Consider the following 8357-nt stretch of genomic DNA (forward strand, 5'->3'; position numbering starts at 1 on the left):
TGCTACTTGAAATAATACTTATTTGTAAGAATGTTGTTTTTCAAGCCATTTAACTAAAAGCCAGAATGGGTATCTTAAGTTAATGCAGAAAAGCTTGGTCTGTGTTAAATTTATAGACTGAATACTGGGAGATGCTTAAAATAAAAATATTGCCAAACTTAAAAGTATCAGCTTCTACACAGCCAAAGTACTTAATGTAATTGGATTAAATTATGATTTACATGAAGTTTAATTAAGGATGGGCACCTACCTTTTTAATTGTTTTTGTCTGTACCAAAGCGAGTTCTCTGTTCTCATCCGCTACGTACAATGAAAGTTTCACGTACGGATCACTGTAAGAAAATATTTCAGGATTTAGAGGCATAAAACCTTTCATTTAAAAAAAAATACAAAAAGAAACTGGACAAAACCTAAATGAAAATGCAAATATCAGTAATTTACATCAGCTTATGTAAATTCTACAAACTAAGCAGTCACATTTTCAACATGCCTACTAAGGAAATTCACAAGAAAAGTTTTTTTTATCAACAAGAGTCAATGAATGATGCTTATTTAAAGGCAAAAGTACCATGAAACACATGAAACATATGGTAACTTTTCATCTTTCCCATTAATTCAAGTGAACTAACCTGCCATATTTCTTTTCCTAAACCCATTCTGAGAAGATTACAAGAAAGATGATTAAAATGGCACACAAAATTTTCTGACTAGCAAAACCTAGTCAAAAAATTCAGTTTGCATCTTATTTATATTCTGACTTCCACTGTATAGGCAAAAATTATTGTTCCTTTAATGAAGGTACAACAGGTATTGATCATCTGAGCCAACACCTATCATTTTACAGATTGAAACAAAACCTCAAAACCAAAAGAAGAGTCCAGGAAATCAAAAGAGATGTGCCCAATGTTGTCGATTTCAGTAAAGTCTAGATGAACTGAGCTCCTTTAGCGAGAAGTAAATTCAAAGGACTTAACTTACTGTAGAATTTCTCCTAAGAGTCTAAGTCCACTCACATGTTTTCAAAGTCTTACTAACACTGGGATAGCTCAAATCTATAAATCCAAGTTCTTCTGTTCCACACTGGAGATCCTGAAAATCATAGATCTGGCTCTCATGGATTCAACCCCCAAATTTCCATTCATTTAAGTATGTAGAACATGATTTATTTCTATCCAATTTGAAAATAATCCTTTAGTGGCTATGCCATGACTATTAACCCTTCCTTTGCAACTTCTAGGATATTTCCAAAGATTCCCAGAGCATCATAAAATACTTTAGACTGATTTTTATTTAAAGAAAGGGAAAGGTATGATATAATTAAGTTTGGTAACAACAGGACTCAATACCCGAAAAGGAAATCAAAAGTCAGTGAAAAACATTGTTGGTATATACAGTATCTATTACCCATAAAATGCATCTTAACGGAAGCTACAACGCATCTCTTGCACACACACACAAAAAAATACCCAAGAAATAAATAAAAACCAGCAACAGAACCTGCTTGATTATATTCTATTATCAGTAAATATTTTTAACATTCTGGTTTAGAAAGTATTAGTCATCTTTTACCTCTTATCCATAAATTATAGATTTATTCAGTTAAAGAACATCAAACCCAATGTACCTATTTCTCCTTCCCTGGACACTGTCAGCTTTACGATTAAGACGAATGGAGAGGCAGAACCCAATCTAGGCCTAAAGACCTCAAGAGCACCTTCCTAATTAGAACCGTGGTCTGGTGATGAATCAAATCAGAGGCTCTCAGACTTTAGCTGAACAGAACTGCTTGGGGGAGGGGGTAGCTGAAACATGGATTGCTGATCCCCATGATTCCCAAAGATCTAGTTAGTCTGAAGTGGGACCCTAGAATTTGTATTTCTACTAAAGTCCTGGTGATGTAGATGCCCTTAATCTAGGAACCACACGCTGAAACCACTGCTCTAGGTAGCATTAGAAGAGACTTTTTTTTTTTTTTAGCTCTATATAGAGGCTAATTTTCTATTTCCAGCCACCACGCTATTGCTAAAAAAAGCTCAAGGTCTGTTATCTCTGTTATCTCAAAAACAGACTCTGAGTCGGCCCCGAAGATGAATGTGTGCGTGCCTGTGTGCGCGCACACACACACACACACTCTCTCTCTCTCTCTCTCTCAGACCATAGACAACACCACAAACTGCTGACGGCCATCTCTAGTTTTCATGGCCTTGGCTATCATGACTGCTGCCTGTCACCTAACTGCAAAAAAGACTTAAGAATTCACTTTAATAACATGCACGCTCTTCTACCAATCACTTATTTGCTTCGGTTTGAATCCCTGGAATAGGTCGCAGTAAGTGACACATGCAGTTGGGAACTGGGAGTGGGGTCTCTGAGTGGGACAAGGTCTCCCAGCTGTGACTGCAAGACGCATCTCTGCGTGTCGTGAGTACTCATCCAGGTAGAGGGAGGTCCTAGGGTGGCCGCATGAAAGATCAACCAGGAAACTCCCCGGAAGAGAATGCAGTGTGAAGAGAGAGCCTGAAGTGTGGGAACTGGGAAAAGGAGATGTAAGTTTAAGGGGAGGGAGCATAGGGCACAGGAAGAGCTAAGTTCAAGGGCGGTGGGAGGCACATCACTCAGATTGGTTCCGGGTTCCTCCTGCCTTTCTGATGTACAGCGGTACCACTCGCATCAACATATATTTCCTGAGCACCAACCACCTTCCAAAGACTCTGCTAGGAACAGACAGGAGCGAACAACAAAACAGGATTAAAACAACAAAGGTCATTAATGCGCATTTATGAATGGCCCTGGCTGAGTGAGGATGATGGCACTTTCCCATGTCAGCAAGGTGAATGCCACTAGTGCACAAAGCTCAGATACGGAGAACAGGGCATGCACAGCAAATGAGCAGGAAGGTGCTAGAGCAGCGTGAACAATAACTGATGCTACCTCAACTATGAGCACAACTGGCACCAATGCCACCATCACCGTCACCACTACCACAAGCCCAGTGATTCACCATCAAGTACTCAATCTGTGCTGTCACCCGTGAGATGCGCACAGGATCTCATTGGATCTTTGGTGCAAGCTCATTAAGTTGGCACATTTTCCAGGTAAGAAAACGAGACAGAGAAATCAAGCCGGCCTGAGGCTAAAGGGTAAGCAGGGGAGACTGGGAAGGGATGCAAGCTGCTTGCTCTAGAATCCATCTCTCCGCATACGTGCTGCAATCTGCTACCGCTGACCACCAACAGAGCTGGCTGAGAGGAACGTCTGGGGGCAGGAGTCCCTAAAATCCTGCCAAGTGGGAAAACATTTTGTGCTGTGACTGCTATGACGGCCTAATTTTTATCTCTCCTGTTGCAGCGTCTGGCGAAAGATCAAGACGCCTGGGGTTAAGTGTCTATCTCTTGGGAAGGCCGCACCCTGAGATCTTATCCGCTTCTCAACACCCCAAATAACCAGCTGGGTGCCTTGGACAAGTCAATGTAACACGCTGAACCTCAATTTTCGTTATCTCCAAAATAAAGGGGTTAGACTAAATCAGGGGCTTTCAAACTGCAGACTCTAACAACAGAGCCTTAGTTTTTGCATAACCCTCTCGGGATAACTACAGGCTACCATTTCCACTGTAATTTGTTTTCTGTATTGGGCTTCCAAGTTAGATTTTTTTTTTTTGGACAGGGTCCTGTGATTTTTTTTTAGAAAAAGTCTTAAACTATTGGACTGCGTAATCCCTTTTAGTTAGAATACTCTGAATCACAGAACAATTCAAACTTACTTCTCACCGCTCAGTACAACTACAGCCTAGCCCAACCTAAGTAAACGCAGCTTGACTGTGTCGAGATACAGGAGGAATAGGGACTGAAGCCCTAATCTCTACTAAGAGGTTTTCTCAGTCAGAGCATAAAAGGTGAAGCCTATAGTTTTGAGCACAAGAAATCACTCTTGATCAACACCGGGCTGAAATCTTCCGGAACATGTTCCCAGCTTCTAACCAATCTACCTGCTAGGTATCAAAAACATATTACATAAGCAACAAGCACAACCCAAGAGGCATGTGTAGGAGTCTGTTTGCGCACGTGAGTCTCAGGCAAGGGAATGAAGGCCGTCTAGGGTTGAAACAGCTTCCAAGCATCTGAGAAGAGGCTAGTGGTGAGTCTGCTGTCCCTGGATGGCCTTCGTTTCTGAACGTGATGTTCTGCGTGAGTGGCGAGAGGAAGAATTCTGTTTCCAGAGTCTTTTCCATACCTGACTCCACAAAGCCCTTCAATAAAGACAGCAGTTCTGGAAGATTCTCTGCCCTCTAAAGTTCTACCTCAATATATTCCATACCTTTGCTACAAAAGGCTAATTGAGTCTTGAGGTCAAGGCTTAGTTAAGACTTCCTTCTCCACTCCCTGACCACCTGGAAGTTTAGGAAAGACACCAAAACAGCTCATCAGAACCTTCCATTATGGGGTTTAGATACAGGGTATATAGATTTAGGCACAGAGAGTTCTGCTTTTCATGCTACTACTTACATGTTTGCTGGTGGAAGATTCTGCTGTTGTAGGTAACTATTAATTCTACTTTTAGAAGAACAAACAGGGGTGCCTGGGTGGCTCAGGCGGTTGAGCATCCAACTATTGATTTCAGCTCAGGTCATGATCTCGAGGTTCGTGCGTTCGAGCCCCATGTCGGGCTCTGTGCTGACAGCACAGAGCCTGCTGGGGATTCTCTCTCTCCCTCTACCCCTGCCCCACTCATGCTCTGTTTCAAAATAAACAAACAAACTTAAAAAAAACAAAACCACGAGACAGAAAAGGTAGGGCATGGAAGGAAACAGGCAAGAAGACCATCCCTCCCCCCACTGATGGTGTTTCTCCTCCATCTGATGCCCTTGACCATTTCCACTAGTGTCTCAAATCTCAGCTTCATCAACTGAGTGACCTTCAGACAGTCACTTCACCTCTCTTAACTTCAGATTGTTCATGAATGAAATGGGAACAGTTTTTAACTCAGAGGGTTGGTGTGAGGATCAGATAAAATCACACAGTAGTATTAGTACCCACTCAGCACCAGACACACAGTACAAGTGCTTTACCAATGACAGTCGCTGTAATCCTGAATCTGTGCTTTCCTCTCTTGGGGGACTTTTGAGGTTCTCTGTTGCTCCTTCTGACCCCCCCCCCTTCTGCTGTGATTGCTGATTTGATTTGCCACTGATTACCTCCTAGTGCAACCTGGGGACTGGCCAGCCATGGCACACCAGGTCCCATCCCCCCTCATTAAACTACTGCATGTAGCCCCACGGGCATCTGGACGGAGACGATCAGACTGCTCATCACATTTACAGAAAAGCTCACAATTCACTCCTGGCAACTAGTTACTGTTCTGGTGGCTGGGATTTAGGACAACTCAGGGCCAGCGTGGACATTACTCGCTGAGAAGCTCAAGACTTGGGGATTAGGGGAGATGCTCTATTTCACAAAACTTTTGCCTTCTTTGCACAGTCAAGTGGCTTAGGCACCACGTCCTTGCCGCAGCCGAGGGCCATTCGTAAATGCCCATTAATGACCTTTGTTATTTTAATCATGTTTTGTTCAATCCTGTCTGCTCCTAGCAGATAGGATCTGATACATCCTATTTTACTGAGTGACCAGGCAAGGAGATAAGCCATGTTAATGAAAGACACAGTCCCTGCCCCATCTGAACTGGGCACAGAGAAGTGAAGCAATGACTCCGACAAGGAGTGTCAAGCACCCAGGAATACAACACTCCACAGCAGTGGTTCCTGACCTTCTGCTCACCAGGGTTACCCGTCATCGGGTGCCTGTCCCCATGCCAAGCCTCTCCAGGGCTGAGACCTGGGATTCTGCATTTGTCAAATGTCCCCCATGATTTCCATGCATTGGTCAATCTGGTCACCCTTCCCAGAGGGGCACCTGGGGCCAAGAAGGGAGGGCCAAGAGCAAGGTAAGATTTCTCCAAAGGGAAGAGCAGAAGCAAAGGTCCCGGGGCCAGCTGCAGCCAGGGCATCCGGCACAGCTGCAGCCTCGAGGGCTTGGAGAGAGAGGCAGCTGGAAGGCGCGCCATGGATCAAACCACAAGGGGCCTTGGATGCAACTGAAGAGCTGGCCACGGCCACCGGGGGTCAATCCTGGCTCCCTTTATCTGTAGCTGTAGGACTGCTGAAAGCTTATATAGCCTCTTTGTGCCTCAGTTTCACCATTTATGTAATGGGGATAACAGCAGTACTTCCTTTTATTCTGAGGAGGCTGTCAGGAAGAGGGAAACACCAAGAGTGCCCGACACAGAGTAAGCATTCAATAAACCTCAGCTGTCTCTGCCATGACATCACTACTACCATGGAGTTGTTCAAAGGGAGGATTCTCGATCAGACTCATTACAAGGAGATCAAACAGCGGATGGACAGATCAGCTGGAAGGCTTCTGCAGCAAAGACTGAGAAAGGTCCAAACCCAGGAGGCAGTCAGGATCGAAAACAAAGGACTGGGAGCAGCCCGAAGGTGTGCTCCAAACACTGGGCTGCCAGTGTGATGAGGAGGTCAGGTAAGGAAGGAGCGCATGCCGACTTCCAACTTAACGGCCCTGCTTGACTATGCGTGGTCTCAGGCTACAGGACAGTACCGGGGCTATAATCTCTTACCGGGACGGCGACATCACCCGCCGAGGAGTGGGAGGCACCCATGGACAAGGCAGCTCTACCACTTGGAGAAGCCCACGAGTTCCAAGGCACTGCCCTAGGGCCTTGGCTTTATAACCAACGTCCTTTACACAGCTCCTGAAGTTTCAGGCCATCACGCAAGAGGCCCTGACTCTCTTGCTTCCTGCCCGTGATGATGCACTTGTACTTAGGTCTGCAAGGGCATATCAAATGCTACGGTCTGTCCCCAGAATCCTAATGATTTAATGTTATTCCCATGAGAAGACTGGAAGTTAGAATTGGCCTCCACATGTCTATGTCTAGATGAGACAAACCACAAAATGCATCCCGGAGGCTCTTATGTTCCTCTGTATTTTCCAATGTAAATTTCAGAAGCGAAAATGACCTGGGAGATTCGGGCCGCTCACTCACAGGAAGACCCCTCCTACGTGCACAGATGATTTTTGAGGGGAAAAAACAGAAAGGCGTGATCACCGTGTCTTGCACGTAACGGACACCAGAAACTGCACTGAAATCAATGGCTACAAGACAGATCCTGTCAACTGGAATGAAATCTTTAGGAGTCCAACAAATGCCGAGATGCTCAACAAAAAAACCTCACAAGCACCTGCTCTCTCATGAGAAGTCACTAAAAAACCATAGTCGAAAAAGCCCATCCTGATTTTCAAAACAACTGAGCAAAGAACACTGAAATTGCCCCGTTTGCTTCCGGCGTGGAGACCAGTGCTGAAAATTGCTTCCCCTCCCCTTGAGCCTCTTTTCCACTTTTCTCTAGGGAACAAGAATTCAGAGATGGGTCCCATTCCACCTTCGTCATCATTAAGCAAAAACAGGGTGGACAAGCCTGTTTCTCAGGGAGAGATGAAAACAAGACCTTCTCGGTTTGCTTACTGCTCAACCGTCCGAGCCACCATGAGCGAGGAGAGTTAGTCTGAGGCAACATTCACGGAGCGATGCCTGGCCCTCTCCATCTGGCAGACCGGAATGTTCTATGACAAGCAGGAATGCAGAAAGGCTAATCCTTTTGCACAGATTATTCACTTATTCTTGTCAGACGAAACAGTCTTTGCTGAGGTCCGTATATTTTAAAGGAGGCAGGGCAGCGAGGAGGAGAAGGGGCAGAACGACAGAGCATGCGAGATGGATTACGTTCCGGCTGCAGAACGACGCTGTCTCGTCCCCCCCGCGGTCAAAGTGTCCTTCCAAGACACTTGGCTAGCAGAGGAATAATGAGAAAGGTCTTCGTTTTTCCACCATTTTTCCCTCCTAAGGGAACAGCGAACTATAGCCTGAAGGAAGCAAGAATTCTTTCCTGTACCACGAGTTTGCTCAATACCCTACCTGTGAAATGGGTGTGTCTATTCTCCCTGAGAGCCAAGAGCAGAGGGCTCGAAGAGCACACTACCTCACCAAATTTGTTTGGACTCCCTGAGGTATCTGACAAAGACTTAGCTGACCCAGAGGAAGTCTCACTGGAAAACCTATTTGTTGAGGATTTTCCTCATTCTTTTCCCCTGCCACTATTATAGCCAGTGTTTCATAAATTATTGACATCTGTAATCAAGCAGCAGCACAAAACAAGGAAAAATATTACCTAGAAAGTGTGAGAGAGTAAAACTTGGGAATTTAGCAATATTGTTAACACTGAAGATTTTGGTCTAACAAATTGTCAAATATGCAAAAAAAAAAAAAAAAAGGAAACACAG

At 44.7% G+C, this 8357-nt stretch overlaps 1 protein-coding gene across 3 annotated transcripts in view; it reads right to left on the minus strand.

Moving 5' to 3' along the window:
- NEDD4L (NEDD4 like E3 ubiquitin protein ligase) overlaps positions 1 to 332 on the minus strand; it is a 150832-nt gene extending 150500 nt beyond the window's left edge. For all 3 annotated transcript variants that reach the window (XM_077777563.1, XM_077777562.1, XM_077777564.1), the window contains exon 1: positions 251 to 332. The gene's annotated coding sequence lies outside the window, so the exon portion shown is untranslated. The remainder of the gene's footprint in view (positions 1 to 250) is intronic.
- Positions 333 to 8357: the final 8025 nt, after the last annotated feature.

Source organism: Crocuta crocuta, unplaced genomic scaffold, assembly GCF_008692635.1.
Source record: "Crocuta crocuta isolate KB4526 unplaced genomic scaffold, BGI_CrCroc_1.0 scaffold36, whole genome shotgun sequence".
In the NCBI taxonomy this organism is placed as follows: domain Eukaryota; kingdom Metazoa; phylum Chordata; class Mammalia; order Carnivora; family Hyaenidae; genus Crocuta; species Crocuta crocuta.